Source organism: Bos taurus, chromosome 12, assembly GCF_002263795.3.
Source record: "Bos taurus isolate L1 Dominette 01449 registration number 42190680 breed Hereford chromosome 12, ARS-UCD2.0, whole genome shotgun sequence".
Classification (NCBI taxonomy): Eukaryota; Metazoa; Chordata; class Mammalia; order Artiodactyla; family Bovidae; genus Bos; species Bos taurus.
This window is the reverse complement of record NC_037339.1, coordinates 27,581,419-27,602,108: the sequence shown is the minus strand read 5'-3', so window position 1 is coordinate 27,602,108 and position 20,690 is coordinate 27,581,419. Positions and strand designations below refer to the sequence as shown.

The window sequence follows — 20,690 nt, the reverse complement described above, 5'->3', positions numbered from 1 at the left end:
ATATTGTATATAACATTGGTGGGCAAGAACAATAGTTTTATTATATATCTAATCACAAACTGGAATCAAGATTGCTGGGAGAAATATCAACAACCTCAGATATTCAGATGAAACAACTCAAATGGGAGGAAGCAAAGAGGAACTAAAGAGCTTCTTGATGAAGGTGCAATAAGAGAGTGAAAAAGCTGGCTTAAAACTCAACATTCAAAAAACTAAGATCATGGCATCCGGTCCCATCACTTCATGGCAAATAGAAGGGGAAAAGGTGGAGGCAGTTACGGATTTCCTTTGCTTGGGCTCTAAAATCATGTGGGATGGTGACTGCAGCCATGAAATTAGAAGATGACTGCTTCTTGGCAGGAAAACTATGACAAACCTAAACAGTGTGTTACAAAGCAAAGACATCACTTTGCCAACAAAGGTCCATATAGTCAAGGCTATGGTCTTTCCAGTAGTCACGTACTGTTGTGAGAGCTGGACCATAAAGAAGGCAGAATGGCGAAGAACTGGTGCTTTCAAACTGTGGTGTTGAAGAAGACTCTTGAGAGTCCCTGGGACAGCAAGGAGATCAAACCAGTCAATCTTACAGGAAATCAACCCTGAATGCTCATTGGAGGGACTGATGCTGAAGCTAAAACTTCAATGCTTTGGCCACCTTATGTGAACAGCGACTCATTGGAAAAGACCCTGATGCTGGGCAAGATTGAAGACAAAAGGAAAAGAGGGATGAGATGGTTGGATGGCATCAATGATGCAATGGTCATGAACTTGAGCAAACTGCGGGAGATGGTGAGTGATAGGGAGGCCTGGTGTGCTGCAGTTCATGGGGTCGTGAAGAGTCGGACACTACCTGATGACTGCATAACAACAAAATATGCCTTAGAGTAACAAACTTCAACACAGCTTGATGAAATTTTGTTGAACCTTTTTCTTTGAAAGGCATTTATAAAGAGCATTCTTAGTGATTTTGTTATCTTTTAATGCTTTAATAGCTAACTTGAAACCATTAGCAGTCTGATGGCACCTAGATGTACTGATCTTTAAATTAGTTCTTTCAAGTTGTCACTTCAGTTCAGTCGCTCAGTCATGTCTGACTTTTTGCCACCCCATGGACTGAAAGACGCCAGGCTTCCCTGTCCATCACCAACTCCCAGAGCTTGCTCAGACTCCTGTCCATTGAGTCGGTGATACCATCCAACCATCTGATCCTCTGTCATCCCCTTCTCCTCATGCCTTCAATCTTTCCCAGCATCAGGGTTTTTTCCTGTGAGTCAGTTTTTTTGCATCAGGTGGCCAAAGGATTGGAGCTTCAGCTTCATCATCAGTCCTTCCAATGAATGTTCAGGACCGATTTCCTTTAGGATGGACTGGTTTGATCTCCTTGTTGTCCAAGGGACTCTCAAGAGTCTTCTCCAATACTGCACTTTGAAAGCTTCCAAGTTCTATTATTCAGTAAAAGCAACACCCAGCATCTCTGAAGGATTTCACATTTTACAAAAGTCCTTTCAAATACATTTTATCATTAATCCTTATCACAGTCCTGATTAGTACGCATAATTATTTTCATTTCTTAATTACAGACACTGATTCTTGATTACCTGATTTGCATAAAGTATGACAAGTGTATGCAGCACAGACCTTGGATTCAAACTAAACTGAACCAAGTCCACCTACAGGATATTTGGTCATGACGCTGGCAGTCATGATGGTGAAAGCCTCTACTCTATGGAAAAATAAGCTCAGAGTAAAATGGGCAGAGATCTCTTCAAGAAAATTAGACATACCAAGGGAACATTTCATGCAAATATCGGCACAATAAAGGACAGAAATGGTATGGACCTAACAGAAGCAGAAGATACTAAGAAGAGGTGGCAAGAATACACAGAACTGTACAAAAAAGATTTTCACGACCCAGATAATCATGATGGTGTGATCACCAATCAAGAGCCAGACATCCTGGAATGCTAAGTCAAGTGGGCCATAGGAAGCATCACTGTGAACAAAGCTAGTGGAGGTAATGGAATTCCAGTTGAGCTATTTCAAATCCTAAAAGATGATGCTGTGAAAGTGCTGCACACAATATGCCAGCAAATTTGGAAAACTCAGCAGTAGCCACAGGACTGGAAAAGGTCAGTTTTCATTCCAGTCCCAAAGAAAGGCAATGCCAAAGAATGCTCAAACTGTTCCACAATTGCAGTTATCTCACACACTAGTAAAGTATTGCTCAAAATTCTCCAAACCAGGCTTCAATAGTACATGAACTGCGAACTTCCAGATGTTCAAACTGGATTTAGAAAAGGCAGAAAAATCAGAGATCAAACTTCCAACATCTGCTGGATCATCAAAAAAGCAAGAGAGTTCCAGAAAAACATTTACTTCTGCTTTATTGACTGTGCCAAAGCCTTTGACTGTGTGGATCACAACAAACTGGAAAATTCCTCAAGAGATGGGAATACCAGACCACCTGACCTGCCTCCTGAGAAATCTGTATGCAGGTCAAGGAGGAACAGTTAGAAGTGGACATGAAACAACAGACTGGTTCCAAATCGGGACCATTACGTCAAGGAAAGGAAAAGGAGTATGGGAAGGAGTACGTCAAGGCTGTATATTGTCACCCTGCTTATTTAACTTATATGCAAAGTACATCATGAGAAATGCTGGGCTGGATGAAGCACAAACTGGAATCAAGGTTGCCAGGAGAAATATCAATAACCTCAGATATGCAGATGACACCACCCTCATGGCAGAAAGTGAAGAGGAACTAAAGAGCCTCTTGATGAAAGTGAAAGAGGAGAGTGAAAAAGTTGGCTTAAAACTCAACATTCAGAAAACTAAGATCATGGCATCTAGTCCCATCTCTCCATGGCGAATAGAAGGGGAAACAGTGAGAGACTTTATTTTGGGAGGGCTCCAAAATCACTGCATGGTGATTGCAGCCATGAAATTAAAAGACACTTGCTCCTCAGAAGAAAGATTATGACCAACCTAGACAGCATAGTAAAAAGCAGAGACATTATTTTGCCGACAAAGATCCATCTAGTCAAAGCTATGGTTTTTCCAGTAGTCATGTATGGATGTGAGAGTTGGACTATAAAGAAAGCTGAGCACTGAAGAACTGATGCTTTTAAACTATGGTGTTGGAGAAGACTCTTGAGAGTCCCTTGGACTGCATGGAAAACCAACCAGTCCATACTAAAGGAAATCAGTCCTGTATATTCATTGGAAGGACTGATGCTAAAGCTGAAACTCCAGTACTTTGGCCACCTGATGTGAAGAACTGACTCATTTGAGAAGACCCTGATGCTGGGAAAGATTGAAGGCAGTAGGAGAAGGGGACGACAGAGGATGAGATGGTTGGATGGTATCACCGACTCAGTGGGCATGAGTTTGAGTAAACTCTGGGAGTTGGCGATGGACAGGGCGGCCTGGTGTGCTGCAGTCATGGGGTCGCAAAGAGTCGGATATGATTGAGCAACTGAACTAAACTGAACTTAAGGTGGGCTTTCAGTTTTCAAAAGGTTTTCCCCTCATAAATACTACATTATGAAATATCAGCTGTTTAATATTGTTGTACTTAAAAAATCAAGAGGCTCATCAGGTATGAGAAGGGAAGGAGTCTGTGTGTTTTCCTGTATCTAAATTTTACCTGAATAAAACAAGAAGGGAATTATTAATAACCAATAATGCAATGAAGCAAAAGGATATAAATAATCACAATTATTGATAATAACATAAGCTCCAGAGTAGAGAACCCAGAAAAGACCCACACAGATTTAATCAACTGATCTTTGACAAGGGAACACAAGTGATTCACTGAAGAAATGATAGTCTTCTCAACAAATGGTGCTGGAACAATTGGACATCTGCATGGAAAAAATATATAAATCTAGAAATAGACTTTACAGCTTTTGCATAATTGACTCAAGAAGGATCATAGACATAAATTTAAAACACAGAACTATAAAACTCTTAGAGGGTAACATATAAGACAATCTAGATGACCTTGACTTGTATGATGACTTTTTAGACATAACACCAAAAGCATAATCCAGGAAAAAGTTAAAAATTCAAAACTTGTGCTCTGTGAATGACACTGTTAAGAGAATGAAAAGATCAGCTAAAAATAACTTGAAAAATATATATCTGATGAAAGACTGATATTTCAAGTAGAGAACCTTAGCATGCAACAGTAAGAAAACAACCCAATTTTAAAATGTCCAAAGAACTTGAACACCAAAGAAAATACACCTTGACAAAATTTCATAAATATATGAAAAGATACCCAACATTATCTTCCAAGGGGATCACAAATTAAGCCAATGATGACATGCAACTACATACCTGTTAGAATGGCTAAAATTCAAAGTATTGACAGTACTAAACAGTGGTGAGGATATGAAGAAAGAAGAACTCTTTTCCATTAATGGTGAGAATGCAAAATGGTAAAGCTTTGGAAGACAGTTTGACAATTTCTGACAAAATGAAACATACTCTTACCATATAATCTTGCAGTCGTGCTCCTCAATATTTACCCAGATGGAAAACTTATGTCCACACAGAAATCTGCATGCAAATGTTTATTTCAGCTTTGTTCATAATTGCCAAAACTTGGAAGCAACCAAGATATACTTCAGAAGGTGAATGAAATAAGCTGTGGTGCATCCAGACAATGGAATATTACACAGCATTTAAAAGAAATGAGGTACCAAGTCATAAAAAGACATGAAGAAACTTATGTATGTAGTGCCAAAGGGAAAGAATGCAATTTGAGAAGGCTACATACTGTATGTTTCCAGCTATATGACATCCTGGAAAAAACAAAATAATGGAGACAAATGAAAAGATAACTGGTTGCAAGGAATTCTGGAGGAAAGATAGAGCCATGAATTGGTGGAGCACAGGTGATTTTCAGAGCAGTCAAACTATTCTGTATGACACTATAATGCGGATATATATCATGAAATTTTTGTCAAAATCCATAGAATGTACGACAGAAAGAGTGAACCCTAATGTAAACGGTGGATTTCAGTTAATATTCAGTTAATATGTTCAGTGACTAATCAGTTGCAATAAATGTACCACATGAATGAAAGATGTTGATGATAGGGAAAATAGTGTTGGGATAGGGAAGGAGGGAGACATGAGGTATTTGGGAACTCTGTCCTTTCCACACAGTTTTTCTGGAAACCTAAAATTGGACTAAAAATAAAGCCTATTAATTTAAAAATGCATTTTAAAAACCACATGTAAAACCCACCCCCCCAAAAAAAAGAACTCCGCATTTATAAAAGAATGTGAAGGAGGTAGATGAGTTGTAATAATCGAAGGAAATCAGTTTGATTCAAGGCCAGTATGGCCCCACTTTGTACCTCCAGAAGCAAGATAGACTGTTGTTATCATGACCTTAGACTTAGAAAACACACACACACACACACACACACACACACACACACACATATAAAATGTCCAGCACCCAGGGGAATACAAAAATTATCGAAACTATCATAACTGAATACTTCTTAAGCCCAACTCTTAAGCTCAACTTTAATATTCATTCAAAAATTACAATTGCAGTGGCCTTAAGGACATATTAATGTTCTCCTGTTTAATTTTGAACTTGCTAAACAAGTTTAAATAAGTTAGAATTTGATATATTAAAATACATCATAAAGAAAAGTGAGAAAATTTTCTAGACAATTTTTTTTAATGTTAATTATTATATTTATTGCAGCTGAACACAGTTTTCTTTTTGATATTCAGAAGCAATCAATATTTTAAATATGTTAAATGTGTTTAATACAATACAATATTTTATGGCATCTTTAATCATTTTTTTAATATATGTAATATTTTGTAGTCAATTTTTTTATGTCACTACCTTTGATTAGAGCTAACATAACATTAAATGTAATTCATTGAACATGGCTAGGGGTGGGGAGTGGAGGTAGGATACAAACCAGTGTGACTGAAAGATTATTATATATTTAAGTGGATAGATAACGTGTTTTTTATACAGCCTGAGAATTGCCAGCTAAAATGTTGTGTGGGTTACTTGTTAAAATTACAGATTCTTAGTCCTGATAGAATTGTCATAGTTGTTTAGTCACCAAGTCATGTCCATCTCTTTTGCAACCCCATGGACTATACCCCACCAGACTCCCCTGTCCAGGCAAGAATACTGGAGTGTGTTGCCACTTCCCTCTCCAGAGGATCTTCCCGACCCAGGGATCAAATCCGCATCCCCTGCATTGGCAGGTGGACTCCCCACCACCGAGCCACCAGGAAACCACCATTATATTAATAGACTCAGTCCTATGAAATCAGAATCTGCAAGTATGGAGTATGGGAATTTGAATTTCTAGACAATTTTTAAATTAGCTTTCCCTCATGCCCATTTTCTCTGTAATTTAGCTTTTGAGAACAGAAGGCTATTTGTTAGACTATTTCAGTATTTATCACTCCTTCATTAGAATTCCCATCCCAAAATGATTATAGAAAAAATTTTCTGAGGATAGTCACCCAAAGCTTTCCCCACCATAATCCTGTAGGATTTGAAAAAAATTTGAAAAACTTTCTAATCAGTGTATTTTTAGGATATCATTGGACTCCCAGTGGACCCAAGATCAACTCTATAGCTGTTTTGGTAGTTAGTTATTGTAATACGGTAACCCTGTAACAGATTACATAAAAATAAAAGTTTACCAACAGTATCCTTTTGAATTTGTTAGGTCTCAGTAAGACTTTTATTTCCATTGCGTTGTCAAGGTATTTCAGTTGATGTATTTTTCATCCCATTTTACATATATAGTACATAATTTCAAACCATGAATATTTATAATACCAAAGTAACTAACTTATGGAAGGAGGAATTTATTATTAATTAACTCAGAAGGAATTGATTATTTTTAAAGTTACAGTACTTTATGGTAAAGATAATAACATTGAAAATGAATGATTTGATGAATAACTGCACTTGAGTACAACAGTGCTAGGCACATACATATAAATAGGTAATTGAAGAATGGAAGACTGAATGAGTGAACAAATATGTACTCCTTAATAGGAGAGGCCAAGAGGAGCTACCCCACGTCCAAGGTAAGGAGCAGCGGCTGCGCTTTGCTGGAGCAGCCGTGAAGAGATACGGCACGTCCAAGGTAAGAGAAACCCAAATAAGATGGTAGCGCTGAGAGAGGGCATCAGAGGGCAGACAGACTGAAACCACAATCATAGACAGCTAGCCAGTCTGACCACACAGACCATAGCTTGTCTAACTCAATGAAACTAAGCCATGCTGTGTGGGGCCACCCAAGACGGATGGGTCATGGTGGAGAGGTCTGACAGAATGTGGTCCACTGGAGAAGGAATGGCAAACCACTTCAGTATTCTTGCCTTGAGAACCCCATGAACAGTATGAAAAGGCAAAAAGATAGGAAACTGAAAGATGAATTCCCCAGGTCAGTAGGTGCCCAATATGCTACTGGAGATCACTGGAGAAATAACTCCAGAAAGAATGAAGGGATGGAGCCAAAGCAAAAACAACACCCAGCTGTGGATGTGACTGGTGTTAGAAGCAAGGTCTGATGCTGTAAAGAGCAATATTGCATAGGAACCTGGAATGTTAGGTCCATGAATCAAGGCAAATTGGAAGTGGTCAAACAGGAGATGGCAAGAGTGAATATCAACATTCTAGGAATCAGCGAACTAAGATGGACTGGAATGGGTGAATTTAACTCAGATGACTGTTGTTTATCTACTACTGTGGGTAGGAATCCCTTAGAAAAAATGGAGTAGCCATCATGGTCAACAAGAGTCTGAAATGCAGTACTTGGATGCAATCTCAAAAACAACAGAATGATCTCTGTTCGTTTCCAAGGCAAACCATTCAATATCATGGTAATCCAAACCTATGCCTCAGCCAGTAACACTGAAGAAGCTGAAGTTGAACGGTTCCATGAAGACCTACAAGACCTTTTAGAACTAACACCCAAAAAAGATGTCCTGTTCATTATAGGGGACTGGAATGCAAAAGTAGGAAGTCAAGAAATACCTGGAGTAACAGGCAAATTTGGCCTTGGAGTACAGAATGAAGCAGGGCAAAGGCTAATAGAGTTTTGCCAAGAGAACACACTGGTCATAGCAAACACTCTCTTCCAACAACACAAGAGAAGACTCTACACATGGACATCACCAGATGGTCAACACTGAAATCAGATTGATTATATTCTTTGCAGCCAAAGATGGAGAAGCTCTGTACAGTCAGCAAAAACAACACCGGGAGCTGACTGTGGCTGGGATCATAATTGCCAAATTCAGACTTAAATTGAAGAAAGTGGGGAAAACTAGACCATTCAGGTATGACCTGAATCAAATCCCTTATGATTATACCTATTATATCATACCTATCAAATCCTTATATGATTATGTGGAAGTGACAAATAGATTTAAGGGACTAGATATGATAGAGTGCCTGAGGAACTATGGACAGAGGTTCATGACATTGTACAGGAAACAGGGTTCAAGAACATCCCCAAGAAAAAGAAATGCAAAAAAAGCAAAAGGGCTGTCTGAGGAGGCCTTACAAATAGCTGTGAAAAGAGAAGCAAAAAGAAAAGGAGAAAAGGAAAGATTTACCCATTTGAATTCAGAATTCCAAAGAATAGCAAGGAGAGATAAGAAAGCCTTCCTCAGTGATCAATGCAAAGAAATAGAGGAAAACAACAGAATGGGAAAGACTAGAGATCTCTTCAAGAAAATTAGAAATACCAAGGGATCATTTCATGCAAAGATGGGCTCGATAAAGGACAGAAATGGTGTGGACCTAACAGAAGAAGAAAATATTAAGAAGAGGTGGCAAGAATACACAGAAGAACTGTACAAAAAAGATCTTCACGACCAAGATAGTCACGGTGTGATCACTCACCTAGAGCCAGACATCCTGGAATGTGAAGTCAAATGGGCCTTAAAAAGCATCACTATGAACAAAGCTAGTGGAGGTGATAGAATTCCAGTTGAGCTATTTCAAATGCTGGAAGATGATACTGTGAAAGTGCTGCATGCAGTATGCCAGCAAATTTGGAAAACTCAGCAGTGGCCACAGGACTGGAAAAGGGCTGTTTTCTTTCCAGTCCCAAAGAAAGGCAATGCCAAAGAATGCTCAAACTACTGCACAATTGCACTCATCTCACACGCTAGTAAAGTAATGCTCAAAATTCTCCAAGCCAGACTTCAGCAATACATGAATGATAGACTTCCAGATGTTCAAGCTGGTTTTAGAAAAGGCAGAGGAACCAGAGATCAAATTGCCAACATCTGCTGGATCATCGAAAAAGCAAGAGTTCCAGAAAAACATCTACTTCTGCTTTATTGACTATGGCAAAGCCTTTGTGTGGATCACAACAAACTGGAAAATTCTGAAAGAGGTGGGAATACAAGACCACCTGACCTGCCTCTTGAGAAACCTGTATACAGGTCAGGAAGCAACAGTTATAACTGGACATGGAAGAACAGACTGGTTCCAAATAGGAAAAGGAGTACGTCAGGGCTGTTTATTATCACCCTGTTTATTATCACCCTCCTTATTTAACTTATATGCAGAATACATCATGAGAAATGCTGGGCTGGAAGAAGCACAAGCTGGAATCAAGATTGCCAGGAGAAATATCAATAACCTCAGATATGCAGACACCACCCTTATGGCAGAAAGTGAAGAGGAACTAAAGAGCCTCTTGATGAAAGTGAAAGAGGAGAGTGAAAAAGTCGGCTTAAAGCTCAACATTCAGAAAACGAAGATCATGGCATCTGGTCCAAAAACTTCATGGCAAATAGATGGGGAAACAGTGGCTGACTTTATATTTTTGGGCTCCAAGATCACTGCAGATGGTGATTGCAGCCATGAAATTAAAAGACACTTACTCCTGGAAGGAAAGTTATGACCAACCTAGGCAGCATATTAAAAAGCAGAGACATTACTTTGCTAACAAAGGTCCATCTAGTCAAGGCTATGATTTTTCCAGTAGTCATGTATGGATGTGAGAGTTGGACTATAAAGAAAGTTGAGTGCCAAAGGATTGATGCTTTTGAACTGTGGTGTTGGAGAAGACTCTTGAGAGTCCCTTGGACTGCAAGGAGATCCAACCAGTCCATCTTAAAGGAAATCAGTCCTGGGTGTTCATTGAAAGGACTGTTGTTAAGGCTGAAACTCCCAATTTTGGCCACTTGATGTGAAGAGCTGACTCATTTGAAAAGACCGTGATGTTGGAAAAGATTGAAGGCAGGAGGAGAAGGGGACGACAGAGGATGAGATGGGTTGGATGGCATCACTGACTCAATGGACATGAGTTTGGGTAAACTCCGGGAGTTGGTGATGGACAGGGAGGCCTGGTATGCTCTGGTTCATGGGGTCGCAAAGAGTCAGACACGACTGAGCGACTGAACCAAACTGAAACTTAACAAGGAAAGATTACTGACATTTATTGAGTATCTACTAGGCAGAGGCATTCATTATCATGAAACACCACAGTCAGTTCTCATACAAGCAATTAAAGATGAGAAAACTGAGACTGAGAAAGGTTAAGCTGATTGTTCAAGGTTACACAGCTATTAAATAGCAAGGTGGAAAGCAAACTTGGAAGTGTTTTTGACCCTTATTCTCATATTTTATTTGTTCTATATTGCCTTAGAGAGTTGACTATGGAGATGTGAACATTTATGAATGAATGAATTATGAATTTATGAATGAACATTTATGAATTCTCAAATATCGGTTAAAAAAAGCCTTTTCTTCTCCATGTTTTGACCTCTGTTCTTTGCCCAGTAAAAGAAGGTTGAATTAAGAATATGCTAACTGTCCTTACATAACCTCAGAGAGCCCTGACCTCTCTGGTTCCACACAGCATATGGATGCCAATGTCCAGAGTGCCCTGAGATGGGCCCCCAACCTAACTTCTTTCTCAAGGAAGTTTCTAACTAAGCTATGAGAAAGAATTTCATTTTCAAAGAGAAACTTGTTAACCTACATCTATTTCTAATTGATGTAAAACAAGAACTGGGATCACGTTTCTCATATCTCTAACCTAGTTTCAGCCTCCACCAATTCAAACTTTTCCTGGAAAGGTCAGTATAGTGGGGATGAGCAGAGACTTTTCAGCATCACCTCCTCTAATCCACTCCTTTTTGCCCTGAAAGTTTTCTGTGAACTCTGTTTTGAGATGCCGTTCAAATTTCATTAATTTCATAGACCTACTGACACCAGAAAGATTGTTTCAGTTGCTTTGTGTTTTCTTTTGCTACTTGAAGTCAACAGAATTTACTTTACAAAAACTATCACTGTTAGTCAACTTTAATAATCATAAACCTAGTGATAGTCACATATCTATTATAATCCAAATGGGCACATGGAAACAAACATTATTATTGGTGTGAACCTTTGAACCCTGACTAACTCATGCATTAAGAGTTGACATTATGTGAAGGAATTATCAATGGAAAGATTGTCCTACCGAAGAATCTCTAGCTGACATTCCCATTTAGGACCAAAATGTGCCTTATTTCCCACTTTTCTTTCAGCACTGGGTGCTGAAGTGGCTTCTTAGTCTTTGCACAGCTTTATCTCAGACTTTTGATGGCTCTAATAGTTGAGTCTGTACTTCCTTTACATTTTGACAGACAGGCTTTTCTCTGTTTTTATACTTCAGCATCAGTCAACCCCTAACCATGATAAATAATAACCTTGTATGCTCCTTGTTCTCTTTCCTGATGTTTAGGAAAAGGCATCATTAACCCTTGACGTTCAAGAAAATACACCAATGCATCTATTTCCCTGTTACAGCCCCACTAGAGTGAATTTCAGCAACTTATATCTTCAAACCATATGCCACTGCACCCAAATGTGGATTAATAAAATGTGGCACATACATAGGATGGAAGATTATTTCACCTTAAAATGAATGAAAGTGTGGTATACACTGCACAGTGGATGAACCCTGAAGACATTATATTAAATGAAATAAGCCTGACTCAAAAGGACTAATACTGTAGGATTCCAATTATATGAGGTACTTGGGTGACCAGATTCATAGAGACAGAAGATAGAATGGTGATTGGAGAAATGGAGTGAAGGAGCCAGTGTTAAATGAGTACGGTTTCAGTTTGGGAATATAAAAAATGTTTAGAAATGAGTGGTGGTGATGGCTGCACAATAATGTGAATCTATTTAATGCTACAAACTGTACACCTAAAAATGGTTAACATGGTAAATTTTATGTTGTATGTTTTTACCACAATAAAAAGTAAAAACTTAAAAAAAAAAACAAATAAAAATACAACTGGAAATGACTAAAGAAATTTAAGAACGTATATTTAAGAAAAGCACTTTTGTTATTCAGTCAATAAATACTCTATTTTTTAAAGATAAGAAAGGGAAGAGATTAATATATTAAACCTTATTTTAATAGGTCAGAAGTGAGGCCACAAGAGGTTAAAATTCTGAGTTAAGAAAACAATATGGCAGAGCTACAACTAGAACTCCTACAGAACTAGGACAGCTACAACTACAACTGTGACTCCCAAACCAGAACCTTTCTATTCCCACAGAATCAATTCCCTTTCTTTTTGTAATAGCTGATATTTTTGATACATAGTCCTTAGAATAAAGGAAGGATGGCTAAACTTCTGGCAAAAATATTAGTAGGTTTCCTTAGTATTGCATTACTTACAGCTGAATAATGTTCCCAGGCCTGCTGCCCTCTTGATAGTCAGAATAAGGCATCTTGACCAACATGCCATTTAGTGGAAGAGCCAGATGTTAGATGAGCACACAGACCAGTTATCTGGTCCTTGTAGTCTTGTTAATTAGTTGGTAAATCAGACATCCAAAGTTGTGCAACGTATTTTGGTGAGGGATGGCCACAGTGTACTTATGATCATAATGTATGAATTCTAGCATGTGCATTGACCTCAGGGAATTTCCCCTCTCCCATCCTATCTTGGGTGAACTTGCTCTGACATTAGTTCTCACTTGAGACTTCTGTCAATCACTCAGAATTTGTGCTTGTGACAGCAGTGATGCTCTCCACTTCTCCCTATTTGATTAATTTTCATATAATATTAAACACGTTCCTTGTAGTTAAAATCTTGCAGCACTAGAGTCTTCATCTGACTCTTGATCAGCAGTAATGGAGTTATATAAAACTGCCATGTCCAGAAGCCAGGCCATCATGTGAATTGCTTTATCATCTTGTCTCTAATCCTAACGTCAGCCCTGCAAAATGGGCTGGATTATTTTCATTCTGAAGATTATAAAACACTCAGATTAAAATGGTTTTATCTGATTCCTTATAAACAACTACCTACATACCCTTGAATTCTTCTGCTTCTCACTCATTATAGTCATTGCTGGTTCTTAAACATTTCTTTAGTGCTCCTAACTCCCAGATATCATTCAGATCTTTCCTCTACACTACACCTGCCTAGACTCAGGTCAGTTCAGTTCAGTCGCTCAGTCGTGTCTGACTCTTTGCAACCCCATGAATCACAGCACGCCAGGCCTTCCTGTCCATCACCAACTCCCGGAGTTAACCCAGACTCACGTCCAGCGAGTCAGTGATGCCATCCAGCCATCTCATCCTCTGTCGTCCCCTTCTCCTTCTGCCCCCAATCCCTCCCAGCATCAGAGTCTTTTCCAATGAGTCAACTCTTTGCATGAGGTGGCCAAAGTACTGGAGTTTCAGCTTTAGCATCAGTCCTTCCAAAGAAATCCCAGGGCTGATCTCCTTTAGAATGGACTGGTTGGATCTCCTTGCAGTCCAAGGGACTCTCAAGAGTCTTCTCCAACACCACAGTTCAAAAGCATCAATTCTTCGGTGCTCAGCCTCCTTCACAGTCCAACTCTCACATCCATCCATGACCACAGGAAAAACCATAGCCTTGACTAGACGGACCTTTGTCAGCAAAGTAATGTCTCTGCTTTTCAATATGCTATCTAGGTTGGTAATAACTTTCCTTCCAGGAGTAAGCGTCTTTTAATTTCATGGCTGCAGTCACCATCTGCAGTGATTTTGGAGCCCAAAAAAATAAAGTCTGACACTGTTTCCCCATCTATTTCCCATGAAGTGATGGGACCAGATGCCATGATCTTCGTTTTCTGAATGTTAAGCTTTAAGCCAACTTTTTCACTCTCCACTTTCACTTTCATCAAGAGGCTTTTTAGTTCCTCTTGACTTTCTGCCATAAGGGTGGTGTCATCTGCATATCTGAGGTTATTGATATTTCTCCCGGCAATCTTGATTCCAGCTTGTGTTTCTTTCAGTCCAGCGTTTCTCATGATGTACTCTGCATATAAGCTAAATAAGCAGGGTGACAATATACAGCCTTGACATAGTCCTTTTCCTATTTGGAACCAGTCTGTTGTTCCATGTCCAGTTCTAACTGTTGCTTCCTGACCTGCCTAGACTAGTGCTTCTCAAATTTTAATGTGAACCTTTAGTATTACCTCCATATCTGGCTAAAATGAAGATTTTGATTCAGTAGGTCTAGGGTGGAACGTGAAATCTTGCCTGTCTCATGTTTTTTCAGATGCTGCCAGTGAGACTGATCCTCAAATCATAGCTTGAGAAGCAAGATTCTAAAGCTGTGCTTCCCAGTATGGAAACCTTTAACTACATATGGCTGTCAAGCATTTGCAGTGTGCTAGTCTGAAGTGATCACTTTCGCGTGTGTGTGCTCAGTCATGTCCGACTGTTTGCGACCGTATGTACTAAAGACCCCCAGGCTCCTCTGTCCATGGAATTTTCCAGGCAAGAATACTAGAGTGGTTTACCATTTACTTCTTCAGGGGATCTTCCTGACCTAGGGACTGAACTTGCATCTTCTGCATTGCAGGCAGATTCTTTACCACTGAGCCATCAGGGAAACCCAGTCTGAACTGAGATATGCAGCAAATGTACACACTGGATTTTGAAGACTTAGTCTAAAACAATGTGAGTAAAATACCTCATTTATATTGATTGCATGTTAAAATACTTTGAACATGTTGGGTTAAATGTAATGCATTATTAAAATCAACATTGCCCATTTGTTTTTTTTTTCCTTTTAAATTGACTCCTGGAATATTTAAATTTGCACATGTGGCTAATGTCTTTCCATTGAACAACACTGCTGTAGAGAATCCTGAATCTCCTCCACTCATTCAAATGTCTCTTCTTTAAGACCTGGATCAAGTAACCTTCCTCTAGTGTTTTCCTTATGTTCTCACCTCAGGTGACCTCTCCTACTCTTCTAGCTCCCAGGGCCCATTTGTCATTTAGCACACACTGCCTTGTGTTGCCTATATCTTGCTGGCTAGGCAGTGAGTTCCTGAAATTCCAAGCTTATATATCATTACTTATTAGATTGTATCTTATTCCTCTTTGCTTTGACAACCCCTAGAAAAGAACCTACTTTCTAATAGATTTTCAGTGGTGGCTGCCGAATAAATTAGCCCTAAAAATCTTCTGTGACTTTGTGTGTCTCAAAGTGCTAAGCATTATGCAATTAAAAAAGAAAGGTCTAAATTAAAGTGTGAATCAGTTCCAGCCAACCTCAGTGCAATGATCAGTGTGTTCTTGGGGCTGCCTGACCTGCTGTCCTCTCTGCTAAGAGAATTCTCCATAACTGTAATAGAAACCTAATCAAAACATAATTAGGAAGGCAAACTACTGTAAAAAGCCATCATATAATGCATTCCAACAAGAGATTGGGGGATTATCTGCACCACTGGTTTCCTCCTTTAGGATAATTAAACGTTGATTGAAAGAGAATTGCTTAAAAATAAAGAAGGTGACTGCTTCTCTTCAGTACGATTGTCATAATTGAAATGAGGAATTTGAGAAGGCCCTTGGCTAGAAGTAAGGGGCATGTTCCAAATGTTATGTCAGACAGGATTTAAGAAGCATTTACTCATCTTCAGTTTGAGGTTCAAGGATCGTTGCCTTCTAATGTACTTCCTGGTAAACATTCATTCATTCATTCGTTTATTCTTCACTCACCCACTTTCTCACTCACTTATTTACCCCTTCACTTAACTCAACAGGCTTACTTCTTCACCCAGCAATCTATGGAGCACCTACAGTAAGTCAGGTACTGGTGAACCAGGATTCATGAGGCAGTTCAGTGCAAGAGACAGACACCCATAACATCTTAAATAAAAACGAGCTTTCAGATGATTCTCTTTCCCTGCTAATTTCTGAACTAGATCTGGTACCTTGTTTAATTTTCTGACCAACCATTCATACCCCAGTATCACTATGCAGTTTGGAAAAAAATAATTTTATGTCCTCAAAGCATTTTGAAAGGGGCATTAAACATATCTAGTCCCAAAGATGCTTTGAGGACCTACTATTTTTTTTCCAGACTACAATTTTTTAAAAAAGGTCCTTGGCACTTGTATACTACTACTACTACTAAGTCATTTCAGTCGTGTCCAACTCTGTGCAACCCCATAAATGGCAGCCCACCAGGCTTCCCCGTCCCTGGGATTCTCCAGGCAAGAACACTGGAGTAGGTTGCCATTTCCTTCTCCAGTGCATGAAAGTGAAAAGTGAAAGTGAAGTCCCTCAGTTGTGTCCAACCCTCAGCAACCCCGTGGACTGCAGCCTTCCAGGCTCCTCCGTCCATGGGATTTTCCAGGCAAGAGTACTGGAGTGGGGTACCATTGCCTTCTCCGGGCACTTGTATAACAGCAATATTATGGAAAATAGTCCCTTAATACTTTTGTGTTCATTTCATTTTTAAGACATGCCTGATTCCTGTCAATAGCATCGTCCTCCAAGAGCTTTCTGCCTGCTCTGGTCTCAGTTGCCATAGAGCTCAAGAGGTTCTTCTGCCCCTGCAAGGCAAGGGCAGATAAATTAGTCAGAATCCGCATCTCAGAGAACTCTACCTGTCATTCACTGCATCCATCCACTCTAACTTCTGGGTGTAAGGTCCAGCTAATAGTACCTGAAGTGATATTGTAGACTACTAAAGAAAATTCTTACTGTTGGAACTTTATTTATAGAAAAGGAAAGAAATGCCAGTTTGAGAACTAATTTTCCATTAAAAAATGCTTATTTGCCTGTGTTATATGCATGTATCAGTGGATGAGATTGTATGACCTCTATTAGAATGTAAGTTCTTGCAGGGCAGGAGTCTTGTGTTTTTCCACATGTAGTGCTCAGTAAGGTTTTACACAGTGTGCTCAGAATGGTTTTATAAATTGAAACAATATCTATGACACATAAGCTAGGCATGATGGAAGGGAAAGGCATTAATATTTCTGAGTCTCATTTCACCACTGTCATCAGGACAAATTTAACAATTCTTTCTCAGAAAAAAAAAATCTATTTGATATCCCACTATAATCATATTCTTTGAGAAAAATGATTCTGTTCATTTTTCAGGGGCTACACATGGCTGTGTATTTGAGGAGCTCCCTGTAGCCAGGCTTCATATGACAGTCATTAATCCAGTGATGACTTTGGAACAGGAAAAAATTAATTTCTTGCCCTGAGATAGATGGAGAAAGAAGAGAAACATAAAAATCTATTATTTGGACAGCTTTAAGCTCTGACCTACTTAAGAAAGCTAATGCAATAGTGATGTTCATTCATTAATTAAAATTCTTTCAGCGTGCATTTTATATTAATCATGTATTTTATATTCATATTATGCATTAGGCTTGGATGTCCATATTACTAACACTGATAATTAAAGATCTGCCAGAAGCCTGCTTTTTAGCAACGTAGTTTGGAATCATAGGAAGCCAATATCTGGCATATAATTTGTTACCTATACTGAAGATTTTTTCCTCACCCAAATTTAATCAGAATTAGTTCACTTTATTTTAGTTAAAAAGCAATGAAGCCAAGTGGTTTGAGACTAGTGAACAGATTTTTAAAATTCAGCTTTAAAAGATTCTTTTTTTAGTTATTCAAGCATATAAATCAAATCATCTTTCGTATTCAAAATATGAAAATAATTATTAAAATTTGTACCAGTTTTCAAGCCATTGTTTTATACCCTATATGTTTAATTCAATTTTTTTTTTGCCATAATTTATCCCCAAATCTGAAAGGTTTATTTCAGATCTGAGATCAGGAAGGAGTCATAAGATGATTAGAAAGAAATATAGTGTGGCTTAGTAGACTGATGATGGGATAGAACCCTAAGGCTTCATGCCCTTGCCAGGGATTAACTATTTACAGGAAATGGGAGACCCCAGGCATCAGAGGTGCAATTGTGAGCCCCGATAATCTAACACTTTGGAACAAGAATGTCTTTTGAGGACTTAAAAGAATCATTTTATAAGGGGAGCAAAAAAGAAATACTTTAAGATCATAGGGCTTGTTAATAGCTAGCTCCTGATTCCATCCCAGGCCACCTTTTTGGCACCAGGGTACGCTGAGAACTTGAAAAAATCGAATACATTGAAAAAGTTTTGTTTGTTGAGAAAATTTTTGACAAAATTCAACAGATGTTTATTGATTACTTTCTACCAAGTGGAACTAATACAGCCCTAACTCTGAACCCTTTCAAAAAGTTCTGCCCTGTATATGGGCTGGAGTCTATTGGAAAGAGAACTAGATTGGGAATGGTTGGGCTCAGAACATTATCAGGAGAGCCAGTGGGACTACGGAATGGTGCCGGGCAGCTGATAGAGGAATGGGAAGATTCCTGAGATGCTTGGCAGCACAAGGGGTCAACATTCCAGGGCTGAGGATCTGTTTGTGTGTGTGTAAACCATGACAAGGACGTTCACCAAATTGTGGAGTGGAGGATGTTAACTTTTCTTAAACTCTCAAGACCTAACCTCAGCTTTTCCACTTCCTCTGCACTCAGGGCTTACCTGTTGGCTTAGACAGTAAAGAGCCTGCCTACAGCGTGGGAGACCCTGGTTCCATCCCTGGGTTGGGAAGATCCCCTGGAGAAGGAAATGGTAGCCCACTCTGGTCTTCTTGCCTGGAAAATCCCATGGATGGAGGAGCCTGGAAGGCTACAGTCTGTGCAGTCGCAGAGTCGGACACGACTGAGCGACTTCCCTTTCACTTTCACTGTACCCACAACCTCTGAACTCTCTCCTCTGGAATAATTAGACCCACATGACTTCCAACTGAAAATTCAGCCCCATGCCAGTCTTGCTTAAGTCAGGAAAGGATTTAAGAAGCCAAGTTCAATTCCAAGGGGCCACAGCATAAGTTACTACATTCTCTGAACTTGAGCTCCAAATACTAATACCAGTCTTCTTATTCCAAGACTACCCTCTCTTAAACTGCCTCCCAACCCCCACTGTGTGTCTCAGTCTCTGGATTGAATTCCTGTGTCAGATACATTTGCCCAGCACATCTCATCTCTCTAGAGATGGGATCAGTTCCTTTCTCCTTTATCCAGGACTGACAGAATCCCTGAAGGTGGTAATTGCCTGGGCTCTTCAGGTAGCAGCTGCTTCCCTAATTTCTGTGATGTCTTTCTATCCAACTTTGAAGATACCCACTATGTTCTGAGCCTTGCACGGGTTTTAGGTTCGACAAGACCTACCTACCAAGTTCTACGAGAAGTCTTGTTTGAAGTACTGACTCTGCCAAGGCTCTTTCCACCATAATTAATTATCCCATTTCTGGTTACATCACAAGATCCCACAAAAGGTAAAATAACCTCTAGGGTATAATTTGCTTAAACAGTAAAATTTAGTTTGTTTTCCAGCAGACCTTACTAAAATATTAGGGTTACTTTTTAAATCATTTATTTTTAAAATTTTGGTAAAATATAAATAAAATCCAAAATCACTGCATATGGTGATTGCAGCCATGAAATTAAAAAACAACTTGGAAGGAAAGTTATGACCAACCTAGACAGCATATTAAAAAGCAGAGACTTTACTTTGCCAACAAAGGTCCCTCTAGTCATGGCTATGGTTTTTCCAGTAGTCATGTATGGAGACTACATATATGGAGATATGAGAGTTAGACTATAAAGAAAGCTCAGTGGCAAAGAATTGATGCTTTTGAAGTGTGGTATTGGAGAAGACTCTTGAGAGTCCCTTGGACTGCAAGGAGATCTAACCAGTCCATCCTAAAGGAGATCAGTCCTGGGTGTTCTCTGGTAGTTCTGATGTTGAAGCTGCAACTACAATACTTTGGCTACCTGATACGAAGAGCTGACTCATTTGAAAAGACCTTGATGCTGGGAAAGATTGAGGGCAGGAGAAGAAGGGGACAACAGAGGATGAGATGATTGGGTGGCATCACCAACTCAATATACATGAGTTTGAATAAACTCTGGGAGTTGGCAATGGACAGGGAGGCCTGGTATGCTGCGGTTCATGTGGTCGCAAAGAGTCGGATATGACTGAGCGACTGAACTAAACTGAAAATAAAATTCAGAGATTCCCTGGAGAATCACATGGTGAAGAGTCAGCATGCAATGTGGGAGGCAATGTGGGAGACCCGGGTTTGATCCCTGGGTTGGGAAGATCCCCTGGAGAAGGAAATGGTAACCCACTCCAGTATTCTTGCCTGAAAAAGCCCATGGCTGGAGGAGCCTGGCAGGCTACAGATAATTAAATGAGATAATTATCTCATTTCTGGTTACATCGTGAGATCCCACAAAAGGTAAAATAACCTCTAGAGTATAATTTGCTTAAATAGTAAAATTCAGTTTTCCAGCAGACCTTGCTAAAA

At 39.4% G+C, this 20,690-nt stretch overlaps 1 protein-coding gene and 1 long non-coding RNA gene across 8 annotated transcripts in view; one reads left to right on the top strand and one right to left on the bottom strand.

Annotated features, from left to right (window-relative positions):
* The window catches only part of STARD13 (StAR related lipid transfer domain containing 13), a 493,326-nt gene that overhangs the window by 411,303 nt on the left and 61,333 nt on the right, over nucleotides 1-20,690 (bottom strand). The window lies entirely within an intron of this gene.
* The window catches only part of LOC107132979 (uncharacterized), a 53,596-nt gene that overhangs the window by 21,452 nt on the left and 11,454 nt on the right, over nucleotides 1-20,690 (top strand). For 3 of the 5 annotated variants that reach the window (XR_009496693.1, XR_009496692.1, XR_009496695.1), the window contains exon 3: nucleotides 14,878-14,975. This is a non-coding gene — a long non-coding RNA (uncharacterized lncRNA). Of the gene's footprint in view, nucleotides 1-14,571; nucleotides 14,792-14,877; nucleotides 14,976-20,690 lie in introns of those variants that run through there. The other 2 variants (XR_009496694.1, XR_001501490.3) reach the window with 1 other exon arrangement.